This window comes from Lygodium microphyllum, chromosome 19 (genome assembly GCF_053477565.2).
Source record: "Lygodium microphyllum isolate KBCC chromosome 19, Lygodium_microphyllum_v1.1.10, whole genome shotgun sequence".
Taxonomy (NCBI): Eukaryota; Viridiplantae; Streptophyta; class Polypodiopsida; order Schizaeales; family Lygodiaceae; genus Lygodium; species Lygodium microphyllum.
The window spans coordinates 80203005-80219489 of record NC_141153.1 but is presented as its reverse complement, the minus strand read 5'-3'; positions in this window follow the sequence as shown (position 1 = coordinate 80219489).

Below are 16485 nucleotides of genomic sequence, written 5' to 3'. Positions count from 1 at the left end.
GGCTAGGGCCTTTCAAAGTGCGCATGATTGGTAGAACAGGGAATGTTGAGTTAGAGACACTTGAAGGCGAAGGAATAGGCTTTTTTAATGGCAGCCGCATAAAGAAGTACTATCCTCCTTCCCATCCATTACATGAGCCACCCATGCTAGTACCCCCAATGAATGTCTGCATGGCTACTATAACCGACCTTACAGATCAGGACGAAGAAGCAGTGGCACCGGCGTATCTATGAATCACAGTCACAGCAGGAGCGACGTGCTGCAACTGTGGTATGTCTTACGACTCCAATGGGAGAAAAAAGGCCGCCGAAACATGACTAATGCTGAGCAAAGGAGCGCAATCAAAACAATTGAACGCGACCCTACGTACGTGGCACCTCTTTCATTTAGAGTTCTGGCCATTACATGCAACCTACACTTAGATGATCAGGTATTGGCCCATCCGTACATTGACCAATTCCTCACAGAGGAGGAGTTGCACATTGCTAGTCGCCTCAACTCGGGAGACATCTTTCATGATGTCTTAACCTACATCACTCAAGCTTCCCCGCAACTAGGCAAACTTGATCGCCATGCCCAGTTTGAATACAACCCTAACCTGTATACCTGGCTTATGGCCAAGTAGCTCACCCCACACAGCCCATGCAAGCCTTCCCTCCTCCCCGTGCCACAGAAAAGAGGGGGGAAGAGCCAGCGACAACCAAGGGATTGACCAAGTGATGTACCAAAAGCATAAAGGCTAACAACGCTCTACTAAATTCAATTAGGAAAGAAAGCAAGGAGGAAAAGATGTTGGTTGTTAATTATTTCTAAAAAGTTTCATCTCCTTAAATCTGCCTGGTAAACTAGCACACATATTTTTTCTTGGGATATGCTAGGAATGAATCAAATCGTAACTCTAACGTTGACTTGGGTAATGACAGGCACCTACCATGGCAGGACAGGGCAGACTTCCATTTACGGAGACAGAGATGATGAAATATGGAATCAGTATCGAAACACGGGGATCCAGCCAATTCACTTTCGAGCATAGCACGAATCTGGATGAGGCTACCTCGGAGGAGCCGACCGTAAGAGAGCTGGTGGGCAAATGCAGCCTCCAAAAGTACATAGAGAAAGTCAGGCAGGATGTAGACTACAACATATGCGCAGAGTTCTTGAGAAATTTCAATGAAGGACGAAGCTGTAGCACGGTCACAGTAAGGGAAGGTAATCAAGAAAGACGGATACAGGTGCCCCTTAACGCAATCACTGTCGAAAGAGCCCTGGAACTCGTGCCCAAAAAAGAAAGACACCCAAAAAGGGACATGTACGCCATGCTGGGAGTCAAAAAGGAATATGTGCACACGGTCGATGGAATTAGTCTAGCTGACATTCCAGACCCGGCAACAAGAATGTAGGCTAAGATGATCCATTCTCTCTTCTCCAGCCACAGGTACAACGCCCTCATGAATAGGATCAGCGTGCCACTGCTGGAAAGCATTACGGCAGGAGTCCCAGAGGAGGTGGACTGGAACGGTTTCGTCCAGAAGACTATAAAGAGTTCAGCCGCCCTTCTAGCTCCAACCGCAATGCCAGCCGGTGGGGAATCCCCAGCCTCCACCGTGTGATCCACGAGGAAAAAACCTGCCAGCAAGACCTCTACAATCAGGTACGGAGGTATACTTACAGCAATCATTGACAAGGCCATCAAGGGTGCTGGCATGGAGGGAGAGCAAATTGAGCACCAAGACTCACCATGTCGAGAGGAGGAAGGCTCGAGCGAAGGACGGCTAGCGATGTAGGAGATCATGAAGTACCACCCCCGCAAAAGTCCGGGCCTCAAAAGCAAATGAAGAACGGCAAGGGCCAAAAGAAGGCGAAGACATTGAGCAAAGGGGAGCTGGCCGAGGTGAAGAGGGCTCGAAAAGAGTCATGTGGGTTGGAAGAACAACTGCAGAAGGAGGAGGAGGAAGAACTCGCAAGAGTTAAAGAGGAGTCAAAAAGGGCAGAAGAGGAACGGCAGAGAAGGGCGGAAGAGGAAGCCTACGAACTGAGCATGAAGGAACTGGCCAAGTTGGCTGAGGCCACTCGCAGGTCTGTTGAAGAAACTCACAGAACAAGAGAAATCAACCCCTATGGTCCTCACCATGAAGCCAAAGCGAGTGGTAGCGCGAGGGCAGTCCCAATGATTGCAGGCAAGGGAAAGTCGCTGTTACACCTTCGTGCCGACGCCAACAGACACCCCAAATGCCCCACAGCCCACGCCTTCTCCGGACACGGCCCAACTGATGAGCATGATGCAGATGCTCGTCAGTAAGGTGGCAGAGATTGTCCCAGAACCTGGAGAGAAAAGACCTGCCACCACTTATGCTGAATCCAAGAAAGACCCTAAACGAAAAAAACTCGAAGCATCGACCACCACAGCTCCCATCTCCCTGTCATCGGGAGCAGACTACGATGCCTACGTGGCCGAGCTCCTAGAGCAGCTGGAGGCGGCAAAGGAGGAAAAGAAGGTGGCCCTACTGGAGCTAGAAAAAGAAAGGGAAACCTCAGTGGCCCTGAAGCTTGAAGTTTCAAAGCAAGAGGCTAACCGGCGAAGGGAGGTCAAGGCGTTACAAGATCAATTGGAGGCAAAAAAGAAGGAGGCCCAGGACAATGAGAACCACCTACGACAAAGGCTGGAGGACGAAGAACAGAACCTAGTGGCCGAGCAACGGAGCTTAAAGTTGCTGGTGCAGCAGTATGCCGACCTAGAAGTAAAGAACGGCCAGACTGGAGGGGTATGGACTATTGGCAACTCAAGAAGGTGAACCAAGCGAGGGGCAGGGGGATGCCATGGCAAAGCTTCAGTATGACCTCGAGGAGCAAAATAGGCTAGAAAGAGAGATAGAATTCCTAGCACGGGGCCGGTCCACAACCCTCTCAATGGAAGCGCAAGAACAACAACAGGAGGTACAACGGTTGCAAGGGGCGTTGGAAGTTGCCAAGGAAGACAGTGAGGCCCTCATGGCCATGCCTTCATACAACGAAGACTGCACTTTGCAGAGATCCAGAGCCACGAGCAGCTGGCATGGGAAAGATCAGAATGAATTGATGAGGCAGAGCACAAATTCAGTATCGCAACTCAAGAGAAGGAAATCACCGAAGAACAGTTGGCTCGAAAGTCCAGGGAGTGGCACCAACTCTGGGCTTTAACGAATGAACAACAACAGGTGGTGACCACACTGGCGAGTGCAATGGAAGAGGAAAGAAAAAAGATGGATGAAAGGGCCAACGCTTGGGAAGCAAACAACTTTGACAGAATCAGGCAATTAACGAAGCGCTTGGCGGTGCCAGAGTGCGAGAGAGTGCTTACTGAATCTAGAGCTTAAGCAGCCAGTGTATGCAACCACGCACAAAGGCAAGCCTTTCTCAGCACCATGCTACATGTCACCCAAGCACAAGGCAATGATTCAGTGGAAAGGGTGAGAAGAAAACTAGAATTGACTACCCGGACGCTAAGGTATGACCTTCAGTAAGAACGGGAGCTCTCCACCAGCACGGGACTCACTAAGGAACAGCAATTCAGCTACCTGCGTAGTGCCGGCCTCTCCACTGTTGAGCTCAAGGACCTGGGATTGGAAGAGAAGGAACCGCCCGTACCACCATCGCAAACAATCCCAGTCGTGGCCGAACAAGATATCGAGGAAGGCCCGGACTCGGACCAAGAGGCCGACGAAGAACTACGGAAAGCGCCCAGCCCCCCTCTCCCAGACCTCCCACCAGACGAGCCTGAAGATGCCCACATGTCGAAGCGCATTGTGGTAGCCACGAGAAGGAGGCAGGAGCTGGAGAGGATGCACAACGCAGAGCCCAGTCACTACCCAGACAATTCTCTGACGAGCCAATACCACTACGAAGGGACCCCAACCCCATTGATTGGCCATAGGAATTGGTCATCTGGCGTGATTGAGAGTTCCAGACGAGGCCTTTTGAGATGTCCTTCTCCTACCCACACTCGCTAGACTGGGCGTTGCCGCTCAGTATTCTATCCAAAATCAAGGATCTAGCCAATGACCTAGCAAACATATGGGTGGAAGAAAGGAGCCTAATTATGACTAGGTGGAGGCAGGAGCCTGCAGACTACTGGCAGGACAAGGTGAACCGGATTCCCAAATCCGTCCAAGGCTAGAGGCGCAACCAAAGTGGCAGAGGAGGATTTGGGATGCCAATTTTAACGCCTAGACCGCCTTCTGTAGCTCACTCCCCGAGGAATGAAATGACCCCTCCTACATGCCCTACCCCTGCCAACATGAAGTGGACTATGACCGCACCATTCATGGGGATTTTGATTTTCCTAAAATATATAATGTAAATGCCCAAACTCCCGAGGAATGCTTAGTTTTTAGACAACAGGATATCCTTCCATCCATCACCCGCTTCCTCGCGGACTTCTCCTCCTGCCCGGATCCTGCCTTTCTAACCACCTACAACTATCTTAGGTTGCTCAAATTCCTATTAATACAAAAGCCTACCGTTGAAGAAGCTCACCTCCCCCTACTCTTTTTTGACATCAATCTAGGAATCGATAGTAGAGCTATGACTAGATGATAGGGACTCTGGAATGGGAAGAAGCCTGCTACAAAGGCTGAGAAAAGAGGGCGCTGTAGGAAGTTGCAAAGGTCGCAACTCAAACATTAGAATGCCAATTCAGTGTCGACTCCCTGGGGGCTAATCTAGTTGCTCTCATTTGGCGATGATACCATGTGAGAAGAGAGATAGGTGAATGCAGAAAATGAAAGAATGGAAATGCACTGCTCTGAGGAACAAAGTGGATACAGCATTGCACTGACCAGCCCCTGCATACTACTCGTATGCATCAGTGGGACCGCCAGATGAGCAAAAATATGCTAGAACAGCAGATTGAAAGCAGAGAGTGGAGGTGACTGAAACTGAGAGAGAGCAGGCTGAGGCCAGCAGCTATTTGTAGCTAAGCACACCTAAAACTGGCCAATCAGCTGCCATAACAGGCAAAAATGCTCTCCGACTTGCAGCTAGTCTGCGACCTCCCTGCGCTTCGGTTGACAGTAATCGGCACTAGCCAAACGCCTTCTATGTATACCGCCAAAAAAAAAAAAAATTGCTCACCACACCTAGGGTTCACCCCTAGCCCCTCTCCCCACTTCACGCTTAGGGCACATCAAGGGCATGACTTTCAGACCTGTCACCCTAAGCTCTGCACTGCACTGCACCTCCAACAACGCACAAACTGGGTCCTCAAGTGTGAGACATTACCAAGGCCTTGCCCAAGGTTCGGCTCATCTCCCAGTTCCACTGCACATGCACTTACACCTCACCGGAAGGCAGACACACCCCTTAGGGAGCGCACAACCTTCTCTTGCAGGCCATTTTAACTCAGACGGGGCCCACCATGGGCATAGACCTTGGAACCCCGTGTTTATCCACAGTTATGGAGCCCCGATTATGACAGTTATCGCCAATGCCGACTCCAACTGGGTAACAAAGGTCGAGCACCTTCAACAAGATCAAAGCGAGCCGGAACTTCTCCAAATCATCACTAATCACCACCACATCATGTCTCTTTCCCAGCAGTACCATCTTGATCAAGGTCATCTGCCCACCAATCCCACTTAGCAACCGTTCCCAGCGCTGCTGCTGCCCCCCACCCCAGTGCCATGGGACTAGCACTCCACTAGGAGGGGGTAATGTTTACCATAGCACAGAGGAACGAAAAATAGAGCAGAAGTGCGGAAAAATGGAAGTCCAGAATTTTGAATGATTTAAACGTCGGTGTCGCCTCAAAAAAAAACAAAGAAGAGAAAAAAGTAAAAGTGCGCCATTAGATATGAAGGCACTTTCGAACCTTTGTAAAAAAGAGCACCGGGCTCACTCCTGTGCAAATTGTATACAGTAGTGGGAACAGGATAGGTGGGAACGGTGGGAAATAGGAAAAGAGGGCCTAGGCTAATGGCCGGCCATGTAAAAAGTGTAGATGACTGCCTAAAAGGTAGGGCATGTATATAAAGTTCAAAGTGAATGAGAAGCTCATTCTTGGGTGTGGCTAAAGCTTCTTCTTCCTCTTCTCTTGCTTCTTACCTTCTTGCTTGTGCTTGAGTGAGGGATTGAGGGAGTGTGAGGGAGTGAGAGTATGAGTGTGTGAGAGTGAGGGATAGTGGAGAAGAAGATCCCCATCTTCTCTCTTCATCTTTCCTTCCCTTCTTCTCTTCTCTCGTCTCGCACGGCTATGGAGGATGGAGCTAGACGGAGAGGGCTTGAGATTGCTTGAACTTGCCACAAGGATCGTGGAGCTACCGGAGAGTGAGAGAGAGGAGGGAACTCGATCGAGCATCAAGGTAAGCTCACTACACCCGCAAGGTAGGCATTGCGCGTCGGCTATGTGAGAGGTAGCCATGGCCGCTCGGCTTGAAACGCTTGATCAATAAGCGGTCCATAGGTCTCGGGATAGAGCTCTGTAGCTCCCCTACATTTTGTCTTCGCATGGAAGACCGGATTCTTGGCTAATTGAATAGCACTCATAGAATCTGAATGCAGTGTAGGGATAGCATCAATACCAAGGTCAGCAACTAAACGACCCAACCAAATGGCCTCCTTGCAAGCCTTAGTGTGGCTGCAACATACTCAGCCTCTGTAGTAGAAAGGGCCGTGCATTTCTGCACCCTGGACATCCAAGAAACAGCACCTCCAACATAGGTGAATACATAGCCGGAAGTGGACTTCCTACTATCTGTATGTTCTGTATAATCAGAGTCAATGTACCCCACGACTCCTGTATCCTGGCTGCCATAGCATATGCACATATCTGCAGTGCCCTTCACGTACCTCATGATACCCTTCACGGCATCCCAATGCTTCTTGCTAGGTGTAGCCATATAGCGTGCCACAACACCAACTGCAAATGCAATATCTAGACGAGTGGCTATCATGGCATACATAAGACTGCCCACTGCGGATGCATAGGGAAACTTGGCCGTTTCGGCCTTCTGCTCTTCTGTCTGCGGACAATCAGTCTATGATACCTTCACATAAGAAGGCAATGGACAGCCAATAGGCTTTACGTCTTGCATGCGGAAGTGCTCAAGGACTTTATGAATGTACTCCCTCTATGACAAGTAGAGGAGTCCCTGATGCCTATCGCGTGTAATGCGCATACCAAGTATGTGAGTGGCCTGTCCCAGATCTTTCATCTCAAAGCTCTTCTTGAGCTGAGCCTTAAGAGTATCTAGCTCATCATGAGCTTTCCCTGCTATCAACATATCATCCACATAGAGTACCAAAATCAATAAAGAACCATCACGAGCTTTCTTCGTGTAAAGACACGGATCCATAGCACTCCGGCTGTAGCCCTATGACTGCATAAAGGCATCAAACTTATGATACCACTCCCTAGGTGCCTGTTTCAAGCCATAAAGACTTTTCTTCAATTTGCACACTCGGTGCTCCCTGCCAGGTTTTGCAAAGCCCTTAGGCTGCTCCATATAAATCTCATCATGCAAGTCCCTATGTAAGAAAGCCGTCTTGATATCCATCTGGTATAAATCCAAGTCAAGCTGAGCAACCAAAGCCAAGACTAAGCGCAGGGTAGTCATCTTAACATCAGGAGAAAAGACCTCATCAAAGTCCACACCATGCTCCTACTTAAAACCCTTTGCTACCAATCTAGCCTTGTATGCTGACTTGGGGTGTCTAGGGGTACTTTTTAGCTTGTACACCCACTTGCATGGCAAAGCCTTATTTCACGTAGGCAAGGAAACCAAATCCCAAGTGTCATTCTTATGCAGGGAGTCTATCTCAAACTGCATATCCCTCTCCCAGGAGTGATTGTCACCCCTGCGCATAGCCTCATCATAAGTGAAAGGCTCTCCTGCATCTGTAACCAAGACATAATGCATCGAGGGCTGAAATCTATCTGGTGGACGTCTGTCTCTAGTAGACCGTCTCATACCAGGCTCTACTCCCTGCCCAGCTACCTGTCCAATGCCCTGACCATGAGCATCTACTGCAACTGTAGGCTGTCCAACTGGCTGTGTGGGAGCTCTCGGCTCCTCCTGAAATATGACCCTGCGGATCTCTACAACTCTTTCAGGCTGCCTATGCATCTTATCTTCATGGAAGACTACATCATGACTTTGGATGACTTTCCGCGCCTGCGGATCCCAAAGACGGTAACCCATCTCGCCTGCATCCCCATAACCAAGGAAAATGCATTTAACACTCTTGGGATCCAGCTTACTGGGCACATGGCAAAATGCCTCACATCCAAAGACACGAAGATACGCATAAGAGGGGGGTTTTCCAGTCCATACCTCCTCCGCAACCTAGAAATCCAAACCACTAGAAGGTGATCTATTTATGACATGCACATCTGTACTAACTGCCTCAGCCCAAAAGCTGTGGTAGTCCTGCATGACTAAGCATACTGCGTACACGCTCCTGGATGGTTCTATTCATCTGCTCAGCCAAACCATTCTGGGGGGGTGGTAGGGGGCCGTCAACTGACGCTTAATACCCCTCTCATCACATAACTGCTCAAAAGCACATGAGACATACTCACCCCCATCCAGACTGGTTCTCAACCAATGCAAGCCATCTCTGAAACACAGCCAAGACATCGGATTTCAGCTTAATGGGATAAGCCCAAACTTTTCGTGAAAAATCATCTATGAACGTAACAAAATACTTTGCACCACCCATTGACTGACAAGGCATGGACCCACAAACATCCGAATCTACCAATGCCAAGGGCTCACTCATGCATGGCCTACCAGACTTCTTATGCGTAGACCTAGTCTGCCTGCCATAAAGACAATGCTCACATGAATCAAAACATGCATAATCAAGAGGCGGTAAGTACTGCAAACTAAAAAGCATTTTCATTCCCTTCAAAGACATATGGCCCAAATGGGCATGCCAAAGAGATACATGTGGGATAGAACCCACAGACAAAACATGATCAAGGGAAGAAGCTGATACAATCAAGGGGTAGAGACTGCCAGCCTTGGTACCTCTCGCAATCACAAGTCTGTCCCACGAGTAATCTTCCATGCAGAGTCTCCAAAAGATACATGATAACATGCGTCATCAAGCTGTCCAGTTGACATGAGACTGCGTGTCAAAGCAGGTACATGACATACATCCTGCATAACAGCTAGAAGAAAACTGCATCCTAACATCACCAATGCCCACAATATCAAGAGAGCTGTCATCACCTAAGCGCACAGTACCCGAAACAGTACGGTATGAATGAAACCACTCTCGGCAAGGTGTCACATGAAAGGATGGACCTGAGTCCAAGATCCAACACTGTGCATACATAGAGTATATCTCTGTCATCTGCGAAGCACTAGAAGAAGCTGCAGGGATATAATCATCATCATCAACATCCTTAGGTTGCATAACATTGATCTCTTCAATTTTAACACTGGACTTTGCAGGCACTATGCTGCGATTAGAAGACTTATCCTGCACTTTGTCTTTCCCCTTATCTTTGCACCTTTCATTGCGCAATTCATGGCATTGTGGCCTAATATGTCCCTTTTTTCCACAATGGTGACAAGTAACATGTGCATTCCTGCCACAGGATTTGCTACGTGACTTGGACCGAGATTTTTGAGAATCCCATCCACGGCCACTGCCACTGCCATGGTTTCCATATCCATCATTCCTGCCTCTAACTGTCATAGCATGTGACACACGAGAGGCATCCAAATTCTTACGGTTAACCTCTTCTTGCAGAAGAGCACTCTCAACATCAAATAATTTCAAGGTAGCAGTAGAGGCACATAATGCAGTGCGGAATACATCCCATGACTCATTAAGAGTACCAAGCAAGAAAAGAGGAGTGACATCCTCTGCAAAAGTGATGTCCTGCGAAGTCAAGTTCTTGAGTATAGCATGGAACTGGCTCAAGTGAGCAGACATAGTCACATTCTCCTCCATATGCAGATCCATAAGCTGCTTCAGCCAATACATTTGACTCGCTAGACTTTTCTTGTCATAGAGATTCTTGATTTTATCCCACAACTGCCATGCACTCTGTTCTTCCTCAAATACATTGTAGTGAACATGTTCTGTGAGAGACAATACAATGGTGGACTTGCATAACTCATCAAGCTCAAGCCATTCCTCATCTGGCATAGTTGCAGGCGGATGCCCGCTTAACCTCAAAGGTTTGATCTGTGATTTCTGCACCAACACCTGCCAAATCTGGCTCTTCCAATAAGAGTAATTCGTACCATCAAGCTTAGTGATGTTGAAAATAGCATGATCAGTGGACGAACTCGCCATAATGCAGACTAGAAGGCTGTAGACAATTCAAAACTGCTTGCTGTTTACTACAAAAAATGACCAAAAAATCACCAAAATCGAGGGAAAATGGCGAGGAAACTGGAACCAAAGTTGCTGCCCACCAAGTACTAGTGAAAGTACATCATTTCAGAGTGTTTCAGTATGAAAAATCCATGTCAGTCCATATATATATGCTTGCTGTAATAAATTTCAGATTTCAGTAAAAGAGAGCTAACAGTGTCAAAATCGGATCCCAAGGCAATCAGATATTGCCAAGACCAAAGCCAGCATGATGCGGGCATAGCATAAGCATATGACGATCAATAAGCATGAATCCAACACCCAAGTATGTCATACAAACATATGCCAATGAGTAGGCACACCCCCCAGTCAACGGGGCAAAGTGTTCCTGCCACTACCAAAACTTGATACAAGTAGGTGTCAGATCACAAAGATACGGATCCAAAACTGAGACTTAGCTCATAAGCATACAGTGAACCAAGACATATGATGTATCATCCCAAAAGGTAAGAAGTCTCCAAGTCTCAAGTGTCTGTAACTGCTCAATGGCATGTAACGGCTCAATGCATAAAAGTATCGCCTGCTCAATGTCTGATAAGCATTCAAGAATGCTCCCACTGGCACAAAAGTCATATGTCACTTGGAAAATCTGACATCACCATCGCGTTTGGAGCATGTCAAAACCCCAACTTAGACTCTTACCTTGTTTGAATCGGGTTCCGAATGCCCGAGATATGACAAAAAGAGTGATTTTTGGGCCAGATTTTGAAACAGGCGCAAAAAAAACGTGAACTGGTTGGGGGGTCTGCTGTCCCACGTGTCAACAATGGGGCCCAAAGGGGGCACAAATGAGGGCCAAAGAAGGCCTACACCAAGTCTCAGCAAGCTTTGATAGGCTGGAAGCAAGATCCAGGTGAAGGAAGCTCCAAGAGGTGTGAGCTATGGCTGCCCACAACTTGTTTACAGCCTGTGAGACCTGAGAACTGAAGTAAACCCTGAAGAAAATGATCAAATACCTCTTAGTAATGCCCTGAAGTTGCCCAACAATGCCGAGAAGGTGCTCGGGAAGTCGGGGAGTGACGGGAGCTCGAAGAAGTCGGATATGGCTGCCGGGAAGGAGACCCAATGCAAGTAGGGAGTCGATGGGATGCTGAGAATGCCACGAACCAAGCTCAAGAGCTGGAAAGCAAAGCTCTGATACCAGTTGAAAGGGAGCGACGGATCGAAGGTTGGACTCAAGAGCTATGGCGGGAGAGCAAGAGCAAGAAAGGGAGAGACTAGAAATGGGAACTCCAACAGTCACAATGTGTGACCGGGCCTTCCTTTATTCAAACTATCACTAAAAGAATAAAGAATAAAGTGACGGTGACGAGCGCCCGCCACTTGCAATGTGCAGTGGTGGTGACTGTCAGTGTAGTAATACACGAGCGGCTAAGCAGAGGCACCTTTACCCCAACAATTTGCATATTTGTATTCTTGTGAAGATGTTAGAAATTATAGGGGGAGACACGCACACACATGAATTACTTAATAAAGAAAAGAAAAAGAAAAAAAAAGCATAAAAATGAGACAATTAAAAATGGTTTGGAATGCATCCAATGCATGCCATGTAGGCTTGGGTATTTCTTTTGCCAGATTCTGTAGATTCAAAAATAAGTAGCATCACACACACACACGCACATGTTGGCATCCCTAAGCACTAACTACCACCACATATTTGTCTAGAATGGATACGTGGTTACAAGGGGGAAAATCATATGTCCAACTCTAGAGTTAAAAAAACGTGTATAAAGATGCCAAAATTAAATGAGGTGCACAAAGTACATTGTTTGCTCTTCTTTGTGACTACTTTGTATGTCGGTTTTGTAGACTCATTGTATTTATTAGCTTTCATTCTCCTCACCCAATCAAGTATTAGCTTTCATTCTCCTTACCCAGTCAAGCTAACATCAAGTTGTGCATAATTTTTTGGCTAAACAAAGAGGTGACTCTTTTGGCTAAGATGTAGAAGGGAGCTTACAAGTAACAAGCTCTTCAACTGAATACTGTGAATACTTGTTTAAATGTGCACAAGGGGAAGGGACAAAACTTGGACTAAATGAGACATGTAAGTATGATAAACATTAGTGAGGAAAAGAGAGATTAAGAGTGAGGCAAAGAAATTTTTAGTATCTAATGTGTGTCGGTATTTTATCAATAAATCAAAATTCGAGTTTGAAAGTTTACTGAGGGATACGCGAGGTGTTTTTGATATCGATTGTCTACATTTGATAAGGATTCACCATAGGTTTTAAGAGTTTGAAATATATGAAGATGTCAAAATAGTTCACAGAGAGAGAGAGAGAGAGAGAGAGAGAGAGAGAGAGAGAGAGAGAGAGAGAGAGAGAGAGAGAGAGAGAGAGAGAGAGAGAGAGTGTGTGTGTGTGTGTGTGTGTGTGTGTGTGTGTGTGTTAAAAAACATCATAACAATTATGATCTTTACAAAATATCATCATTATTATTCTTTTATGGCTCCATGAACACTAAGGGGAATATAGCATTTCCTACAACTCATGTGCCATTATGAAATTAGCATTTACTTCATGTAATCAAGCCTCTAAAGCATGAGTATATACCCTCGAACAGATATTTTACTTTTTAGAGGCATTGATAAAAAAGACCATAGCTACATCTCATGTTTGGCATCACTATGAGGATGTCTCTAGTGTGATTAGGAAGTGCAATAATTGTAATGGAATTTCTCAAGGTTAATTAGGCCAAGAGGTTAGGCTATTCCTTAGCAAGGTTGTCTCTAAAAAAAATGAAAACCAAAGTAACTTTGCCTCTAAATACACAATTGGCCTCATCCATTCATGTCTTTCTTTATCTTGTTATTGGCTCTTTCATCTACACTCTTGGACTCTACAAAAATCTCTTGAACTGATGGAGGACTTATGAATCATCCATTCATCTTTCTAAGTCACAATTTGTAAGTCCTATTACAGCTTTAAGTGGGGAATTGAATTCAATCATTACTTACAAACTATCCATTCGTATTCATTTCATAGTTCTTAAGTCCTATCAAAGTTTAAGTGGGAACTCAATCATTAGTTAGGAATCATCCATTCATCTTCTCCATATCACAATTTATGAGTTATGTTAAAGATCCTAGTAGGGAATTCAATCATAGATGCCAACTTTTCTACATAGGCCTCAAGTTGTCAAGTACAAGCTTGGGACCATATAACGCTTAAGTCAATAGATTTTTGCAATTTTTTAGTACTCACCTAGCATTTTTTTATGAAGCTGTCTCTTTAATTATTCTCGAGTAGTATTTAACCACTTCTACTAGCTTTAAAGCTTCAATTATTGGGAATTGCAACTTCTCTTAAGAGCAAGAGGTCATCACTGTCAAAGTTGTAGCTTCTCATGTTCCAATGTGCATTTTGGCACTATCCTTTTGTTCCTACCCTCTTCATTCTAAATAAAATAGCAACTTTGAAAGGGATGTACACGAGTCTTAAGCAACATAAATGTATTGAGAAAGTGCTTAACATTGCTTTAAGGTTAAGTGTTTTTCCACTAATTTCTATGTTTTCAAGCTCATTACAATAGGTTTCCTCGACACTTAGGCTCCCATTAGTCCATTGTGCAAATAATTGTGTTAGTTTTAGTTTTGACCTCTTTCGTAAATTTTACTTGCTTATGTTGGATGTTTTATAAATATCTCCTTGCAATGATATATAGGAATTTGTGAAATTTTTTATCATAGCTATTACAATAACTAGTGATTATATATGTGTGTATGTGTATCAAGTTCTGTGTTGAAAGAAGGAACTTTCCTAGATCCCAGTCAATTCTAAGCAAGGTGCCCCTCTAATATTTTCAATATGTCCAACCCACATGTGCACGTGGTTGAAACTCGATCTACATACCATTTTTTATCATATGGTACTATTGACTTTTCTCCCTCTCATGTTGAGAAAAACCATGAAAGAGATCTCCTTCAATAGAAATGGGACATGTGTCCAAGTATATACAATGTGGCATGATACGATTGTTAAACATGAGGCTATCTCATCATTTCTTAAACATACATAGGAGCTCACTACTAAAGGCATGAAATGGTTGATCTCCAAGCTTGAATAAGGATGCTATAAATCCAATCTCCTTTAGTCTCTTGCTCCAACCTACTAAAAATCTCAAGGAGTTCTCAATTGCCAAGGACCTCCCAAGTTCTAAATGATCTCATCCCATCTCTAAAGCAATCGCTTTCTTACAAGGCTCCTCACTTGAAGTTTCTCTAGTAACTAGCGAGAAGTCTTTACTTGCACCTATAAGTTCAATATCTCCTAAGCCTCCTATAGACTTTAGCTTACAAAAAAGGATCCTAAGCAACCTTAATTCTAGTTGGACTTTCATCTAAGGTAATAAACTAATGCGACACTTCACATAAGAAAATATTGCTCCTTACCAAAGACAAAATGTAAAAAATACTAAAAAGAGAGCAACAGTTTACACTCACAAGCAAATTCTTTTGACAATACAAAAGTAGATTAAAACTGCACATAAATATCCAACAATGTGATCAAACCAAGAGTAGGACACCTTTGCTAATGAGCTCCAAATATATTTCCTCATTGTTTAACCAAGTCTCATTTGTAATAAAAATCATAACTCCTTTTTCACTCTGAAATAACAAAGATGCATGGTACAATTAGGCTTATGCTGACACAAAGCTTAGTGCTTTTCCATAAAGCAAAGCATGATAGCGCTTACCCAATCAAAGCACGAAAATTTTGCAAAAACCATGGCACCCATTTGTTAGCACACCATAACAATAATGAGCTAAAATGCCAAAATTGTCAATAATTTGGAAGTTGAATGTTAAAAACTTCAATAAGAGAATATTAAAAACCTCTTAGGAAAATCGTAAATTGATTGGTAGGAACACTTAAGTTCTAGAAGTTTTCGAATTACAAATTACTTGATTTAAGAGATGCCAGAATTCTATTTTCAAAATAAGGAAAATTTAGTGCAATTGAAACCCAAACCCAACTCAAAAGACGATGCACCATCCACGACTCTATTTTAATACATATCTCCAACAAGTTTAGCCCCTCACCATGACTGCATACATAAATATCTTTGACATGAAAAGTGTTAGTTCTACCAACACCTCTTGCATCCACCTCAGTTCTAAGAGCCAAGTCGCACCCAACTTTATTGAGGGTATGGCAATCCCAATCCCCCAGCAAAAATGGTGTCGCCCTCCCAAACAAAAAGGAGGGGGAGGGGTTGGTTTTGAGTTTCGCTAATCCTCCACAAGCCCTCAAAAGGGTAGTTCTAATGCAAGGCTTATGGGGCTTACAAGCTATGGCATTGTCTCATTGGTTCGAGCTTTCGTCTGTGCAATAGTCCACCATTGCAGTGAAGGGTAACAAATTGTCTAGCAATAAAGTAATACATCTATCCATTGTGCTGCTCTCCTTCTCCCTAGCATGATTGCAAGGAACTGTAGAGCATTAGAAACTTTGAGCTAGCCCTGTGAGAGCTGGCATGGCTCAACCCTTAGTCATGATATTGTAAGATGCTATTCAATTAGGGCTGGGTCACACCGAGGGGGTGGAGGGGTAGTAGGGGTTGGATATCCCTGCAAGCATGTAGTGGCATTGACGAACAGCAAGGGGAGCGGGGTGAAGGTAGCCTATCGCTACCCCTGTAAGCACAGGGATGGCACTTCCCAAAGAATTTTAGCAACACTAAGAAACGCCATTGGCCAACCGAAAAGGTCTATGATATGTTTTGATAGCGACGATAGTGCTCCTACATTGTGCTTGCTTCTGTGACCACAACATAAGCATGAACAAAAATTTCCATGGTACCCCTATAAAGGCCAGTGCAACACGGATCTTAGGTTGGTTACACACCAAACGGCGGACACCCAACCCCTGCCCAAAGTGTGGACATGCAATTTTTGAAATTGGGCATGGACATGGACACGAAGCCTTTACACACCAAAAGGACACATTTTGCAAAAAAGGGCAATCATTATATTTATAATTTTGGGATTGGTTGCAAATGCAAAAAGTGCACCCTTGTTCGTCATTGTACAAACTGGGCGGGGGAGACGCCCCGTCCAAAAGTGAGGGGGAGTTCACCTGTTAACAAGTAAACAAGAAGTCATGTCCTCTGGTA